The sequence below is a fragment of the Oryctolagus cuniculus genome, chromosome 4 (assembly GCF_964237555.1).
Source record: "Oryctolagus cuniculus chromosome 4, mOryCun1.1, whole genome shotgun sequence".
NCBI classification, from domain to species: domain Eukaryota; kingdom Metazoa; phylum Chordata; class Mammalia; order Lagomorpha; family Leporidae; genus Oryctolagus; species Oryctolagus cuniculus.
This window is the reverse complement of record NC_091435.1, coordinates 60634253-60653143: the sequence shown is the minus strand read 5'-3', so window position 1 is coordinate 60653143 and position 18891 is coordinate 60634253.

Below are 18891 nucleotides of genomic sequence, written 5' to 3'. Positions count from 1 at the left end.
AAACAAAATGGATGCAACTGGAAAATTATACTTAGTGAAATAAGCCAGTCCCCAAAAGACAAATACCTTATGTTTTCCCTGATCAGGAGTAACAATAGAGTACCTAAAATGTAATGTATAGGAGTGAAATTGGCATTTTGAAATTTGATGATTATTTACAGCCCTGTCTCTATTGTTGAAGAATAATGTTTTTTCTTCATATTTATTGAACTCTTTACTTAGTGTAGGGTTGATCGTATGACTGTAAAGTAAACTGAAAATAGATCTTTGTAAAAATTAAGAATGGGAATAGGAGAGGCAGTAGGAAGTAGGGTGAAAGAATGGGCAGAATGGAGGGTAGGATAAGAAGTATCAATATGTTCCTAAATCTGTTTACATGAAATACATACAATTTGTATGTCTTAAATAAAATTTTTAAAAAGAAGCTGACTATACATCAAAAAAGATTATTTAATGAGTTATAATTTAAGGAAAACAAAAATTTTTGCTTCCTATATTGTTTTATCATTAAATCAAGGGATATAGAGAAATTCTTCAGTCCTTTCAATTTATGGTGGAAATTTGAACCAGCAAGAAGTAAAATTGTAAAACATAGTGGGTACATGGGTCTACTTCCAGGAAGCACACAGTGCATTCATAATAGTTTTAAAAGCAAAAAAAGGCACAGTATGGTGTCTATAGATAATGTTCTGTATATTTAATTGTGAAAAGAAAAACAAATGAGAAGATAGGCTTTTGGATGTTTTTATTATAAAAGTTTGTTAAATGTTGGAAAGGTAATCATATTTATTCTGATTGGACATTACAGTATATATATATATATATCACATTGTAACCCCCAAATATGTATAATATTCATATTCATGTTAAAGTTTTCGAAAAGTAAAAAAAATTCTAACTGAATCTGCCTTGCCAAATGTCAACACTTGACAAGCACAACTCAATAAAGCTTTAAGCGATTGGAATGAAAGTATTGAGATGTAAATGATTTTTAAAGAAATACCAATAAACTAAGGTTATCAGAATCAATTTTATTTCACATGAAAGATCCAACAATATTTTCTACAGTCTTACTCATCTGTATGTTAATTTCTGGCTCTCTATTATGAATAAACCCAAAGGGATTTTGGTCTTGTCACATTTCCACAGCACTTTTACACTTGTCCAGTACATTGAAGACATCAAGTTTATTAGACTCAGTGAGGATAATACACAAAATACCTGGGGAAGAAAAGTGCTTACAACCTAGTGAAAGATAAATCCCAAGGAAATTCAAGAACATATCAGTTCAGTGAAATTTCTAAATGTTCTGTCTTCTGGAGTATGTCAAATTATACTCTCCAAGGAATGACAGTTGGCTGCACCTTTTGCTCCTAACCAGAGAAAGGTTAAATATTTAGTGAGTATCTTTGATTTGGGGAGTAAGATAAGTTACATTTGGGTGTGCTTCTCTAACCATTTACCAAGTAACCCCTACAACTTTCAAAATGGCCTAGAGAAGTTTTCCCAGCTATCTCAGATTGCATTTACAAGCACTCTATCACTTAGCCTTAACCCCAGCTGATCTAATGGGGCTTACAAATTCTGTGAGATAAAAGAATGCTGGATTGGTCTTGCCAAGAAACTTTCACATGAGGATTTTAGAGTTTTGAACAACAAAACACTGTCCAGTAATTACTTCCATTTGAGATATAGCTCTAGATTGTTGTGTTTTTTTTTCTTTTGGTAGACACTGAACATGTCAGTTACTGTAGGACAAGTGACCAGAAACTGGAACTACTCATCTTATACTGAATGTCATTTATTCCATTAAGCCATATTTGGACATGTGCAGAGCAGTGGTCTATCATTCAAGTGGTATCTATGGGACTGGGTGTGAGAAGCTCCTAAAAGCACAACAAATTTATAAAGCACATGTCTGATACTGGATCTTTAAACCTATTACACTGTCATTCTCTCTGCCATTCCACACTATTGATTCAATGAGAAAGTTCCCTACAAAAAGCTGACTGAAGAATAAGTCTAGAAGATTTAGAAGGTCTGTCCTTTTATAGTAGATCACTGTTCTCCTGGCAGAATTTGCATAAAAATGGTAATCATTTATTTCAATCGATTTTCAGAGCTCTAATCTGGGCCACAAAATATGCAAATATAATTGAACTTATAATTAATTTCTTATTTAAAAATAATAATTTGGTTTGGACTGTTTCTATAATTGAAGATAAGTAGCAGAAGTCGTGATTTGGTCAGAATTACAGAACACTCACAAGGCTGAAAGAGCTAGAGACACATGGGGGATACAAAGCTTGGAATAACTGTCTAGAAATAAACTGTGACATGAAACCATTAGTCCACAACAAAGAGAGATACAGAAATGAAGATAAACGCCATAGATGTTCTAAGTATGTGAAGTTAGCATGGCAAGTTAGCAGAGGTCTTGAGGGTATGGTAAAGGAGATTTGTTGACAGGTAAGATAGAGATGACTGAAGGAAAAAGTAAGAAAAAACACACCATGGAGATCTTTCATAAGCAACCAGAGAGACACGTGTTTGAAATTTGAGATTATGTTAGACATTATTTACTATGGTTGTCCTAAAAGAGAGATTACATATAAAAGTATTCAAACCATCCCAAGAGAACTGATCCCTTGAATACTTTATTTAAAAAAACAAATATTACCCAGAATTCCAATTTAAAATAAACAGATCAGGACAGTCTGATTAAATGGGAAAGACAATAGACACTGAGAACTCTTCTGTCTAGGCCTCTTTTTTACCTTTAAGCTGCCACTGGTTTGTAAGCCACCAGTGTATATCCAAGTCCTTATTTTTTTAATGTATAACAATTTATTTTTTTCATAAATGCAACTTCATAAATATATTGATTCTTCGCATTGTACCCACCCTCCCACCCCTCTTCCTCCTCCCTCTCCTATTCCCATTCTTACTTTTTACTAAGATCTATTTTCGGTTAACTTTATACACATATGTTTAACTCTTTAAACGGGAAGATCATTCTTGTATTTAAAGAACATATATTTTATTTCAGATGAAGTACAATCTAAGTTCACAGAAATGTATTTGAAAACTTAAAAAATAAACTATATTCTATGACTTTGCTACATTTTTAATTATAAACCTCAATTCAATTTTTGCACTCTCATTGTGATTCTAATGTGGAAAGTAACATGAATGCTTGAAACAGGTTGAAAATGTTTATTTACCACTAGATAGATCTAATGACTTTACCCTACACTTCCTTCAAACACAATTCAACATTTCACCTAAACCAGTACTAGTTCCTGTGACTTTATGGGAGTAAGATTTTCTTTGGAAGACATAGTGAAGATTTTGTAGGAAAAAGGAGAAGAGGGATGCATTCGTGTGATACACAATGTAATTAACATAATTTCCAAAAAGACAAATAATTTATACATCCAATGATCTAATTCTACAATCACATTTTCCTCCCACTTCCCAAAACCCAACTTTTGCAGCTCTCTTGGCTTTGGTGTTTCCTGCTGTTCCATTTCTAAGGCTTTGGTCTATTTATTCCTTTTCACTTTTCCCAAGGTACAAAGCAATCTAACAGTCATTCTCAGCCTCATTATTCGCTCAGTCAGAAATGTAATTCTCTGTACACCATTCCTTTGAGAAGTCAGTAAATAGCAGATTATTTTCTCCTAACATAATATTTTCTATCATATTTTTAACTTTCTTAACTTCATATAACTGGCGAAACAAATCTCCATGGACAGTTATGTATTTTATATATCTCCATCATTAAATTTATAATTCATAGCCCAATTCTATATATGATCTCTCCATGGCAAAATTAGACAAAGCAAATTGGAGAGATTAGTCAGGAAAGGCTAGATTATATTGCAGTAAAAAAGGAATCCAGAGAATTAATGAGAAAAAATGTCAAAATATGCTTCTTGCTCTTTCTACGTGTCTATCATGGGTCAGCTGTGGCTTCGTGCCTTTTTACCAAGTTGTGCACTCCATCTGAATGAAAAAAACCGCCGTATCAAAAACTGATGGTAGTAGTGGCAGAGAGAAAGACCTCAGGCAGGGGGAGGAGGATGTCTGGCAGCAGTACTTGAATTCTTAGGCTCGAAAGTCACCCACACTCACACACTCTTCCTTTCTCCCCTAACCCTCATAAGTCATCCACAAAGTGACCAGAAGCACATTATTCCATGTGTTCAGAAGGTGGAAAGCTAGAAATACTCATAAACATCATGAATACTAGCCATATCTTTTTAGTAACTTTTCAACCTACCTCTTATCTTTCTTCCCTTCAAAATGCAGAAGTGCAGGTCCAATGTTTCGCCACCATTCGTTCATTGTCTATTAATTTTAATTTTTGCAAGAGTGCATTGCGAAAACAGCTCCTCTTACTCTGCCATTCCTGTCACATCCCTTTCCTCTTAATCTCTAGTTTCATTGCTCTCAGTGCTACAAAGGGAATATTTTGCCCATGCTATTTATAGATGAGACTGAGGTTGAAATGTGGAATTTGGCCAAATTCACTATAAAAATTGTTTGAAAGTGTGTCTGCATGAAAATAATCAGGAGATAATCAGAAAAATCTTTGTCCAATCCAGTTAACTATTCCAAGGAATGGTAAGAGTTAGACAGATACAGGTTCGTGGGAGAGGAAAACCAAAATAAATTTTTGTAAACTTGCATCATTTAATCTGCTTGCGAGGGTAGCATAAGTAATTCATGACTGGCTTATAGCTGAATAGAAACAAAGTTTCTCCCTTCTATTTAGATTAGAGGTGACTGGGGACTGGGATCATGATTTATTTTTTTATTTATACTAAAGAATCCAATTCTGATTTGCACAGTCCCTAATTGTCAGTTAAATAGCATGATGAGATACTGATTGATTGCCTCTTGGAAATGTTTAAATAGGCCAGAGGAAGCCAATATTTAATATTTTTTTGCAAAGACAACCCACCACTCCACACATAAAAAATTATAAATTACAGTGAATGCAGTATATAACAGGGGCAGATTAAGTGCTTAAGATGCTACTTAGGATATCTGCCTCTCATATTGGAGTACCTGAGTTTGAGTCCTGAGTCTGCTTCTAATTCAGCTTCCTAGTAATACGTACCCTGGGGGGCAGCAGGTGATGGCTCGAGTACTTGGATGCCTGCCACCCATGTGGGAGAAATGGAGTTCCAGTGTCCAGGCTTCAGCCCAGCCCAGGTGAATCAGCAGATGTGACGTTCTCTCTCTCTCTCTCTCTCTTTTTGTCTTGCTGCCTTTCAAATAAATAATTATAAAATGTAAAAGTATATAACACCCTTTTTGTGTACAGTTTTTCCTTTAATCCTAACAACTGCTTTAAAAGGACACATTATTTTCTCAACATTTAAAATTTAAAAAGTTCCCAAAAAGATGAAATTGCATTCTTAGTTGTAAATGATAGCTGTTGTCAGTGAAAGCTGTAACAAGAACTCATGTTTCTAAATAGAAATATTTTCCACTAATAACCTGTTTGTTATAATTCTTGAGGCCAGGTAGGATCCTATTAGGTAGGATTAGGTTCAGCTCTGTGCAACAACAGAAGCAGGAAGGGAGTTGTTTTTTACTTGCAAAAGTTTTCTTTATCTGGAGGTGTGCAGCCTTGAGCAGATGCGGAGTTTTTAAGGACTAGATTCCTGTCTTCCTGCCTTAATGTCCAAGGATATGGCTGCCATTGTCAATATAATTTTATCCTTTATCCTCTGATAGGGCTGCTGGCTTCTCAGGGTTTATAACCATCAACACCTAGCTATGAAGTGTAGAATACTGCTGAAAATGAACCTTTCCCAAGAAACTCGCCTCTTTCTAAGAAACACTGAAGTCCCCCATGACACTGCTGCCTAGGTCTCATTTGTTTATAATTTAGTCCTGTGACACCTCACCAGTCTGGGAAATGTAATCGTGAATTTTCACAGACAATGTACTCAAGGTAAATCTCAGGGATTTGTCATTAGGTGGAAGGGAAAGTGGATATCGCATATGAAAATGGCAGTCTCTTGCACAGTTGGGTGTCGGATTTCATTCTGAGTCTTTTTCTCCATCTTCAACGTCAAGTCAATAATAATGAAGCAAGAGATTGCTATGAAATTGATAGCATTCATTGTATGTCTTACTGTGAACGGGACCACTATAATTCTTGAATAGAGTTCTGTTGACAATTACTGGTCCACTGTCATATCAGCCCCTGCTTCTGCATACCTTAACTTTTCATAGTTGAATCCATGATAGGCTTGCAAGAACCCCGGGATCTAGGACACTTCTGACTGAGGTAGGACGGCGCTTCATGCCCTACTTGTTCTATTTCAGTTCATTTACTCATTAACTTACCATTTCTCAATTTGTTTAATAATTCTAAAATACTTCTTCAGGACCTAAAGTCCAGGACTACATTGGGGCCTGAACAGGCACTAGGGAGTCGCACCTTTATTTTCTGGGTTCTTGCATTCTTGGAATAATGTAGCAGAGAACATAAACAAATTGTACTAAACATACAGCGAGAAGTGAGAAATGCAAGGCAGAATCAAGGGAGACATGGGTTAAGGGGTTTGTCTAAGGGGTTGAGGACACTTTAGAATCTATAGCCAAGGTGGCCTCTGTGCGAGTGACATTGGAGTAGCTTCTTAACGAAAGCAGGAGTGGCCTGTGTGCACACATGTATGAAGGACATTCCAGGTGGAGTGGGATTCAGGATCAGCTGCTCTCTAATACCCAGGATCTGATCCAGTGACCCAGTGGGTGAGATTCATTAACTAGGTCATCTCACCACCAATAGAGTTCGATTTATCTGCTGTGAAACATCTGCAGGCTTCTCTGTGGCCAGACTTGGTCCACTTGCCAGGGTCCCACAAGTAGACTTCTTGGGCTCCACTGACAGTTCTTCTGGAATACTGGTTTTCAATTTCTGTCCTTCACTGCATTCTACCACCATCCTCCACCTGCCTGACTAGTCTGTCTTGTCCTGTGGCTGAGTCAGCCCTCATGAATCTTTTCCTGACCAAAGAATCTACCAACGTTCTAATTATAAATATATTTATATCGTTTTTCAAACTCTAGTCTTCTGATTCTATCCAAATGTTGGCCTTGAGGATACCCCATAATAGGAAAGTTGAGCTTTCATTTATCTGGGTTTTTATTTATTTATTTATTTATTTATTTATTTATTTATGGTAGATTAGATATTGTACTTGCCTTGAAGTTTTTATGCTGGACTGACAGAAATCCTCTACTATCCAGGGCTATGGATATGCAAAAATCAGGCAATATGACCACAGTAGTATAATGGAAATGTTCTCACCATAGGTCTATGTTTCTCTTTGAATAAAGATGAGATTTGTATTTGTATAGTGTATTGCTACTTACAGATTTTTCCATTCATCTGATCCTTATCTACAGATTTTGATCCTATTATCCTATTATCTTTCTTGAAGACGACAGTTGCTTCCTAAATAATCTACTAATCTCTCTTAAAATAAAGACTAGTTCATAATTAGCATCAAATTGTTATATTAGCTTTCACTGGATAACAAACCATCCCAAAACACAGTGCAGGCCGGCACTGCGGCTCACTAGGCTAATCCTCCACCTTGCGGCACCAGCACACCAGGTTCTAGTCCCGTTTGGGGCGCTGGATTCTGTCCCGGTTGCCCCTCTTCCAGGCCAGCTCTCTGCTGTGGCCAGGCAGTGCAGTGGAGGATGGCCCAAGTGCTTGGGCCCTGCACCCCATGGGAGACCAGGAGAAGCACCTGGCTCCTGCCATCGGATCAGCGTGGTGCGCCGGCCGCGGCGGCCATTGGAGGGTGAACCAATGGCAAAGGAAGACCTTTCTCTCTGTCTCTCTCTCTCTCACTGTCCACTCTGCCTGTCAAAACAAACAAACAAACAAACAAAAAACCACAGTGCATAGAAACAACAGACGTTTAGTTAACTGAGAGGTTCTTGCTTCAGCAGAGTGGTTCTTCTTGTTTGAACCACTTTGATGACTTCTGTTGGTTTCTCGCGTGTTTAAAGTCAACCAGCAAATTGGCCTGTGGCTGTGTAATTTAAGCATCTAGATGTCAGTTAGGTCTTCTGGGGACCATTGAAACTCATAGCTCATCATCCTGAACATGAGCCCAGGCTTCTTCACAGAGTGCTTGCAGGGTTCCAAGAGCAGAAAGCAGGCAAACCCCAGTGTGCATTCACCAGGCTTTCTAATAATAACAACAATAATAAACCACAACTAGCTAAATAGCCAAGCCTGCCTTTGAGTGGTAGAGACACTGGGGCCAGCATTGTGGTGTAGCAAGTGAAGTCATTGCCTGCTGGCATCTCATATGTGTACCAGTTCAAGTCCCACATGCTCCACTCCCTAGCCTACTTTCAGTTAATGTTCTGCTAAAAGCAGTGGAAGATGGCCCAAGTGCTTGGGTCCCTACTTCTAAATGAAGCTCCTGGCTCCTGGCCTTGGCCTGAAACAGCCCTGGCCATTGTGGCCACTTAGGGAGTGAACCACCAGATGGAAGACCTCTCTCTATGTCTCTCCCCCTTTCTCTAACTCTGATTTTCAAACTAATAGATAAATCTTGAGAGAGAGAGAGAGAGAGAGAGAATGAGCGAGCTTATGTTTTTCTTAGATGAGTTGAAAAGTCATGTTAGAAAGGAATGTACACACGTGCTTATATTAGCTGGGTTTGTAATTACCAAAAGTGGAAGCAGCCAAGACAGCCTTCAACAGGTAGATGGATCAACAACTGCGGTACATTCAGATGACAGATTACGACAAAGAGAAACTATCAAAACATGAAGAGACATGAAGGGACCTTTCACCTGAGTGAAATAAGCCGATTTGAAGAGGTTTCACATACTGTGTGTGTTCAACTAGCCGGCATTCTTGAAAAGTTGAAACTTTAGCGATAGTCAAAGATCAGTGGGTGCCAGGAATTTCGGGGAAGGAGAGAGGGATGAATTAGTGAAGCATGGGGAATTGGTAAGTTCATGTAACTAACTGTTCTGCATGATAGTATAGTGGTGGACAAATGATATTATGCATTTATCAATATTCACAGATAGCACAACACACAGTGACCCTAATTTAGTTATTTAGTAATAATAATATGTGTCAGTATTTGTGTGTCAGTTGTAACAAATGTATGATGCTATTGGATGGTGCTAATAGGTGACAGGGTATGTATAGGGCTTTGGTGGGGGGAGGAAAGAGAGAGTATTTGGGAATCCTTTGTACTTCTTGTACCATTTTTCTGGAAAATTGAAATGCTTTAAAAAGAAGAAATATTTTTTAAAATCCAGGGGCATGTGCACACAGGAATAGAAGACTTTGTGGCTACATTTGGAAACTGCCACAGCACTCAGATCCATTCAAATCTACTGAATGTAAGTTTCCAGACTCATCTCTATATGCCACCTGTCTGGGGATCTAGCAAACCCCAACCCAATTCCTTGCATACAGCTGCACTTCTGTGCCCTGTTATATTTCTTCTCTTAGTTGAGAGAGTCTGGCCTCTCCTTTTCTTCATGTGGAAATTATGTTTCTTATTCAGACACCATAAATTTGTCTATGAGTCCTGTCAGCATCCTTTGGTCTAAAACAAGGTCTTCTACCTGTGTAGTTCGACAACCTGCAAATGGCTTATTATTTATTCAGGTTAGCCTTTCCTTCAGTTTTCATGTCTGTCTCTATCTGTTGGTTTTGAAGGCCAGTCCCATGTCTTAATCTTCCTTGATTCAACCACATGAGAGCACAGTACAAGGCACATAGTTGGAACTGAGTGAATGTTGATTAGAAAGAGCAATTAAATACAGAGTAGGTATGGCAGTTTAATCGTGGATCAGCTGGATTTGCTTCTTTTTCTAAGTGGTTTGGATTTTCTGCCTTTCCTTCACTTAATGACTCAAATGCCGTTTCCTTTGTAAAATTAAGAAAAAAAACAGTATGTGGGCACAGTTATTAAATTACAGAAATGATAACATGATGTCATGAAAAAAAGGAGAGTTGGATCTATTGCATAAAAGAAATTTGTGTTAAAGGAAAATACACATCAATTATTAGCTATTAGAACCAGCATATTTCTACTGTAATTGACAATACTAATCCTATAAACATTGCATTAGGCGTAGTTTCATAAGAATGAATTTGGTAGTCAATATTGTACCATTTGGGGTTACATTTTTCTTTATTACCAAGACAATTTGAAGCAGTGGGGATTTGGGTTTCTAATTTTAATTGATAAGCAGACTGCTTTCTGCCAAGTATCGAGCTCTAATGGCCCAAGGTCTGCTCACCATTTCAACATCATTTCTGTGCAATTGAAATAAAACAATCAATTTGTCTTTTAAGCACAGCATCTGTGTTTCGAGGGCAAGTTCAGAATGGAAGTAAAGATCGATTTCCTGGATGAGTCTCAGAGGGGTGCTGGCTCTTTCCTTTCAGGAAAGTTTCCATCTCTGAGCAGAAGGCAGTTACTGGATCCAGGGCGGAGGGGAGAGATTCGTGGTATGTTTACTGTATGACATTTGGTGGAGTTCTAAACTGGGAAAAACGGACATACCTGAATGACAGTCTAATGTCAAATTAGTTAATATGATAATGTAAGGAGAGCCTTACATGACTCTTACTGACCACCATGAGAGTTTGGCTAACTTAACCTGCATGAACTATTTCTCTATCTGTAAAATGAGGCAGTGATATTTATATCTTGGGTTGTTTAGGGAATTCACATAAAGTATCCAGGAAGTAGTGGATGATTAATAAATAGTGATCGCTGGCCGGCACCGCGGCTCACTAGGCTAATCCTCCGCCTTGCGGCGCCGGCACACCGGGGTTCTAGTCCCGGTCGGGGCGCCGGATTCTGTCCCGGTTGCCCCTCTTCCAGGCCAGCTCTCTGCTGTGGCCAGGGAGTGCAGTGGAGGATGGCCCAAGTCCTTGGGCCCTGAACCCCATGGGAGACCAGGAGAAGCACCTGGATCCTGCCATCGGATCAGTAAGGTGCGCCGGCCACAGCGCGCCGGCCGCGGCGGCCATTGGAGAGTGAACCAACGGCAAAGGAAGACCTTTCTCTCTGTCTCTCTCTCTCACTGTCCACTCTGCCTGTCAAAAAAAAAAAAAGATAAAAAAAATAAAATAAATAGTGATCGCTTTCCCCCTAAACCTCCACTATGAAGACTCCTCTTCAGACAAGAGGCTGCCACCCTTGGATAAATAGGCTGCTGCCCAAACTTCAGTTCCCACTCTGGGTGATTGATAGATGCCCACTATCTCTTCCCACACAGCAGCTGCAGTTGACTGCCACACAGTGTTCCTTAGAACATGCTGGTGGGAGATGTTGAAGCTTCATTGCCCACAGTCAGCTATTTCTTCAGAGGAGTGAGAAAATCTGAATGAAATTTGTGAACCAAAGTTGCCAGTCCGTTCAGAATATGGTCCTGGATGGATACAAGTGGGTTCACATCTTTACACCATTCCCAGCAACTTCATATCCTTGCACAACTTTGAAAAGCCCATTTGTTATAATTGCACCTTGAAAATGCCCTGCTTTTTGTGTTTATCTTTAAAGTCAATTATATTCTTAAATTTGTTTTGCAGGTTTTCTTCCAGGAAATTTCCAGCCACTCTCTAATTTTAAACTCCTATATGACTTTTTAATTTTTTTTCCACAACTTTTTCCATTCTGTACCCATTCTAGTGTTGCCTGTGAGATTTTAAGAGAATACTAAAGTCCCTTACTTGTCCTTCAAGGAGGCAGCATGAAATCGGAGGCAAAGGCATGGGTTTTACAGTGTGACATGGTCCTTAGTGTCTGTTGATATGGGCTTATCTGTTACACTTGAATTCTCTAAAGTTTGAAATGGAGTCAGTAATGCAGACCACGAAAGGATTTTGAAGCTCAAGGGAACGCAATGGCAGATGCTTAGCAGATAAATGAGGCACAATACTTTTAAATGCTTTTTCTCTTTTACTCATGCAGACACCTTCAGTAACAATGCTCTGAATCTTCTGCTTATTTTTCTTATCTTCCATTGTTTTGTTTCTCTCCATTACTGCATTTCCCCATCCACTGGCCCTATATGATTCTTGAGAAGCAAGTGATGAGAGAGTAGCAATGGAAACTTCCCCTGCTGTATAATTCAAAAGCCTCAGGGCTTGGTGGCCCAGGTAGGAAGAGGAGAGACTACACCAGGGTCCCACTTTCTAGCTCAATAAAGAACAGGCGCCCACTGAGATCCAAGCAACTGATCAGGTATAGTGTAGGACTTCAAAAGAAGGAGAAAAATGAATGTCCTGCCTCACTGCTCTGTCTACCTACCATCTGCCCAGAAAAACCCGAGAGAGCAGGGAACCAGGCTGACCCTGATCGTGGGCACATCACAATGCATTCTACTCAAGAGGAGCTAATTTTAAGCTCTCAAGTATTCTGTTAGCACAGAAAACACTCGTTCCTGGAGTAAAGGAATTGGGACTTAACCAAAGGCACTCAGGGGGCCTTGTAAATCACAGCGCTGGTGCACATCCTGGGAGCTCTGCTGAGTAATCATGAGAGAATGCTTGCCAGCCACAAAAGAGCACAGAAGCCCTTTGTAACCCCAGAGAAAGTAGATGCTGGGCAATCATTCCACAGTGAGGACAAATACTAGGACATCAGTTACAATGGAGCCGCAGCTACAACCCTGTCGTCTTTATTTACTCAATCCTTCTTTGAAAAATTTCTGATTTGTCATTTGTGGATATTGTCTGATCAAAAGGAAAATCTGTTTCACTAGAGAAAGGGCTGGGATTGACTAGGGCAGGCGCGCAGCCTGCAGAGGCCGGACACGCTCTTGTTTAGCTCTGTGGTGGATTTGTCCTGCCATCCAGCCCGGGAAAAGCTCAGAGATAATGTGGAGCATGATGTCCCCTGCTGTCTCCATTATTTCTGAAATGCAAACTGGCAAAGGCAGATTCAGGGGCTTGAGTTTAGGAAAAACCCAACCCTCCCACACAGTCACCGCCTTTGTTCTCCTAGTTGTGTTCTGTGAGTTTTCATTTCCCTGGGCTCACTGGATTCTTGTAGAAACTTAACCAAAGCTGGAAGATTAATCCAGGTGGGTTATATGTCACTCATTTTACACAGGCCTTTCTCTCCTAATGACACTACTGTGGCTCTTTTCTCCTAAGTATTTCCTAATAGCAGTGTGTTTTAGAAGGCTGTTGCTATTCATCACAACGTATTTATTTACAAACTGGGGTGAATAGGTATGCAAATAAGCAATCTAACACTTTCTTTTAAACTCAAATTTTATGTGTTTCCATTATTACATTTTTATATTGCCAACAGTGAATACTTTCAAAGGCAAATTTCAAAGTTGTAACTTAAAAAGCTAAGTGAAGAGAATAATGGTAAGGAGCAATTTTAGTACAGGAGGAAGTCAGATTTGAGACAAAAATGCTAAGTTATGTACTCTTTCTAAGATACCATTTAATATTTCTAGCCTTAATGTCTAAGTGTAAAACAGGTACAATGTGCATTTGACTTAATAAAGATTGAATGTAATCAAGTACGTAAAAGTTATCAAGTGAACGTATTTATGTTAATTGTTGTTTTCCTGGATAAATAGCTCATAAAGACTAATGTTCACAGAAATGAAGAATAGCTTTAAATAGAGGCTCATAAGTGAGATCTATGGATAAAGTCTGAAGATGGACTAATTCAGGAATCCATGAGATTCCTGAAATAATGGGCAAAATGCATGTGTACATTAGGTCTAGCTGGGTTGTAAGTGAAATGAACTGAACCTATACTTACTTATCCAAAAAGGAGCTTAAATAAATAAAATATAAGAGGAATCTGGGTATGTTGAGAACAAGAAGCAGGACCTGAAATACAGCCAAGATACCCCATCTGATGGTTTGCTTTCTTCTTTAGGTAGGCATTGCTCACTGTTACACAGTTGACCAAGTATACACTAAGGAACATGGATTCAGGTGATCGTGTTAAGATAGCTAGATAGACATTAGCCTATGTGTGTGTTCCAGGGGCTGAAGAAGACAGGAATTCTGTGATTGCACGAGAGAAGAAATGTAGAAGCAAGCTTTAGAAGCAGAACAATATTTGCACATCAAAGGTCTTGCTCCTTGTCAATGACTTTTGGGTTGAGATGGTGAAGGCAGCTTAAGAGAATCTTCCCTGATCTACACCAACTGGGCCTTATGTCTGTTATGAACTTCCAGGAGGAATTTCAGGAATACCATGCCCAGGAAGTATTCCACCCAGCCATACCCCAGAGAGTCAGAGAGGAGAATAAACGGAGAACTCATGTTCATATCCATAAAGACTCAAGTCTGAATGCAGATAGGGCTCTCAGCTATTTCCTGAGATGCTGCCTGGTAAATCAGCTCTATTTCTTTTCATTAAATTCTGCTTCACTATTCCCTCAGTCTGTTGTGCCTTCATACATCACAAAACCTGACTGGCAAAAAGCAAGGCCCTCTTCTGCCCCAGTTACATCACTTGTAGTTGAGAGAAACAAAACTGGTTGTCTCTTCCCAAGTGAAAAGTCCCACCAATCATTCCGTATTGATCAGAACCACTGGTGTGGCCAAGAGGCAGAGTGTGTAAGGTGATGGTAGTGAGGACTTATATGATTTGCTTAGAGCAGAAAAAAAAGAAGAGGCACTTGGCTATGGTCCTAGGAGACAAAATTCACATATATGGAATATATTGTGGGAATTCTTTCTCGGATTTTCAAATGTTTCAGTCACCATAGAACTGAATATTTATCAAGTTAAAAATTAAAAAGATGTTTCTTGTTCTTTTGTAATAGATGCTTTTGAAAGAAATCCAATGTTTCTGTGAATATGAAAAAATTCATTTATCTCAGTACTGTGATTATAAAATGTATGTGAAGTATTAATCAACAACCTTCATATAATCATTAAACAAATCCTTAATATTAAACAAATCATTAATTTTGCAATTGAATTATACAGAAGACTCTAAGATTTAATAGATTTCCTTGAGCATATTGGCTCTATAAAAATGGTTAGTATCTGTAAATAGATGTCGATATTTGAATGATTATAATATACAGGATTTGAGTTAGTGTTAAAAGATAGCTCATAACTTGGGGAAAACATCCTTATTATTTTGATGGTGAAATTTATCTGTCAATTGGGTTTTCTACAGTACCCAACTGTCCAGTCAAATACCAATCTGGATGGTGCTGTGAAGGTAGTTCTTAGATGTGATTAACATTTACATTAGTAGGCTGAACAAAGCAGCAGATTACTTCCCATAATGCTGGTGGGTCTCATCCAGTCAGTTGCTGGGATTAAGAGAAAACATTGGCTTCCAAACAAAGCAGTGATTCTGCCTCTAGATTTCAGCATAGAAACTGCCTGAATTTTCAGGCTGTAGATTTTGGACTGGAGATTGAAACATCAATCCTTCCCTGATTTCCAGCCTGCTAATCTGACCTACAGATTCCATAGTTGCAAGCTACTGCAATTACATGAATGGATGCCTTAAAATAAATCTTCCTTCCCACCCCACCTCTCTCCTCTCTCTCACTCTCTCCCCCTAAATATTTATTTATTTATTTATTTGCAAGGTAGAATTAGAGAGAGAGAGAGAGAGAGAGAGAGAGAGAGAGATCTTCCATTCAGTTGTTCATTCACCAGGTAGCTGCAATACCCAGGATGGGGCCAAGCCAAAGCCAAGAGACAGGAGCTTCTTCCAGGTCTCCCCGATGAGTGCAAGGGCACAAGGACTTGGACCATCTTCCACTGTTCTCCCAGGCCAATAGCAGGGAGCTGGATCAGAAGTGGAGCAGCCCAGAAATGAACTGATACCCATATGGGATGCTGGCATTGCTTTTTGACACAATGCAATGATTTCTTTCTCTCCTCTCTCCCTCTCTCCTCTCTCCCCCTCTCTCCTCTCTCCCTCTCTCCTCTCTCCCTCTCTCCTCTCTCCCTCTCTCTCCTTTCTCCTCTCTCCCCCTCTCCCCCTCTCTCCTCTCTCCCCCTCTCTGCTCTCTCCCTCTCTCCTCCTCTCTCCCCGTCTCCCCCTCTCTCCCTCTCTCCCCCTCTCTGCTCTCCCCCTCTCTGCTCTCTCCCTGTCTCCCCCTCTCTCCTCTCTCCCTCTCTCCCCCTCTCTCCTCTCTCCCTCTCTCCTCTCTCTCCTCTCTCCATCTCTCCCTCTCTCTCCCTCTCTCCTCTCTCTCCTCTCTCCCTCTCTCCCTCTCTCTCCCTCTCTCCTCTCTCTCCCTCTCTCCTCTCTCTCCCTGTATCCCTCTCTCCCTCTCTCTCTCTCTCTCTCTCTCTCTCTCGGGTGCTGGCATTGTAGCTCAGTAGTTTAAACCAGTGCCTGCAATAGTGGCATTCCATATGAAGGATGGTTTGAATCTCAGCTGCTCCACCTCACATCCAGATTCCTCTTCCCACCCAGATTTGTGCTATTGCACCTGGAAAAGCAGTGGAAGATGGCCTGATTGCTTAGGTCCATGCAATACCCATGTATGTTGTTGCAGGAACTGTCCAATTGGTGCTGTGTCATGTGTGGTGAAAGAATTCACAGGAGTGGTGAGGTAGAGCAAGGAAAGAAAAAAATACACAATCCACTGCAAAGGAGCAACAGGCAGAAGAGTGAGTCTGTTTGGTGCACCTGGCAAGCAACTTGACAAGCTCATATATAGTGGGCAGCCTCCTCATAGCTCAGTTAAGTTCTGTTTTATTACAGTTCTTCAGGAGCTCCCAATAAGGTAATTTGCCTTTAAGGGTGGAGCTGGGAAGTTCGCATTGCCATTATCTATGGTTGTTCCCACATGCCAACTGCCCCAGATAACTCCCACATTCTCCCCTGACAGAAAAACAGTGAAAATCTTTGGGCAAAGGCCTCATCTTCCATAACTGCTCCCTGCTGGTCAGGGGTGTGGTACTTGCCCTAAGATTGTAAATCTTTAAGACATGTTAGGTGTCCTGGAGTGCTGGGAATCTCAGCGAAGAGGAAGTTCTGACTGTAGGTGGACTCATCTGGAGGAATTGCATGTGGAAGGGGTTATTCTTGTTGCATTATGTTTGCTGTATTCTGGAGGAGATAAAACTGAATTCGTTTATTTAAAAGAGAAGGCCCAAAAGTTAGAGTGAAGAGAGAAATTAAAGAAGTAGCTAGGGGCGGGAGAGAGAACAGAAATTAAGCTAATTGGAGACTCAAAAACTCACTCCTAGTGTCTCTATTGTGTGTTTGCTCCAACAAAAATGCCTTTTATACTCTGCTTTACCATTCTTGATTTGTTTATATAAAAAGCAACATTCCTGCCTTAATTATCAATGCATTTCCCCCCTGACTTGCAGCTAACAAATGTAAGGCCCATTGATTTTGGAGGACTGCTCTATCCAGTGAATCTGATTGTTCCTGTATCTAGGTCAGACCCTTAGTTGTTTCTTGAAAGTTCTTGGCCATTTCCTGTGGGAGCTGTTGCTGAATGCTTAGTGAGCTACTTCCCAGTGCCTGACCCCCTGCTCTCAAAAGGACACTTTGGCAAATGGAGAGGGGGAGATGTATAGGGAGCTGCTTACTTTTTTTTTAATTTTTAGTTTTTTAAAGATTTTATTTATTTATTTAAGAGGTAGAGTTACAGATAGTGAGAGAGAGACAGAGAGAAAGTTCTTCCATTTGCTGGTTCACTTCCCAAATGGTCCCAACAGCCGGAGCTGGGCTGACCCAAAGCCAGGAGCCAGGAGCTTCTTCCAGGTCTCCCACACAGGTGCAGGGGCCCACGTACTTGGCCTATCTTCTACTGCTTTGCCAGGCCATAACAGAGAACTGGATTGGAAGTGGAGCAGCCAGGGAATGCCATTGGAAGTGTAGCACCCATATGGAAGGCCATTGCCATAGATTGAGGATTAATCTACTGTGCCACAGCGCTGGCCCTGGGAACTGCTTACTTGCACAGTGAGAACATCTATAGAAAGGGTGAAGAAGTGTGTCATTTTCCCATGCTAGGATAATGTCAGGAATGATGTTTTCCAGGGAGTGTTTTCGGTCTAAAAGGGTGGAAGTACTAAATAAGCACTTTGGATGCATAACCAGTAAAGTCTTTGTGTGTCTGGGAGCCTAATTCATTGTGAAATCATGTAGGGGGGCTGGATTTGGGGTTTATTTATGGAAATGGGGCTTGGTATGTTTCTCTGTAGGCATCAAAGAGGATAGTGGAAGAATAAGTCCAGGTTTGTTCTTGGAAAAACAGGTATCGGGTATTCCTTTGTAATATCTCGCTGTGATACAAGTTTCCAGAATGGGAAGCCTGGTCCCTGAACAGAACTCTTAAATACAACTGTCCTGCCACTTGATCTCTTATGTTGCAGTCTATCCAAATGATCCAAGCTCCCTTATTTCAAGACTTCATGGCTCATCCCAAAACCCTGATGTTTACAGAAACTGCTAAATGTACTTTACTAAATTTCATGGACCCACGGATTACCCTGGTGTACTGGATGATCCTTCCTTTACCGTGACCTAAAACCACCCTCCTCACAATGAGACGACAATTTCCCTGCCCTGTTAGGACCTTCTCCCCTTCACAGTCCAGACCAGGCATTGCTTATGAACATCTAGACTGGGTCCCTCCCATTCCCCAACAGAATACCTTGCCCCTCCATAAAGTGGCAATTGGAGACCATCAACCTTCATATTCCCTTCCCACGTGAGACCTATCCAAAATAGAGGCCAAACATGCCTCTTTCAGCCAGAATCTTTCTCCCTTTGTAAAAGAATTTGAGGGATTCTGAATAGCCTTTGATTTCACTTGGCAGGGTGTCTGTATTATTTTCACTGCATGCCACACACACGAGGAAAAGACTACCTCTGGTCTCTGGCC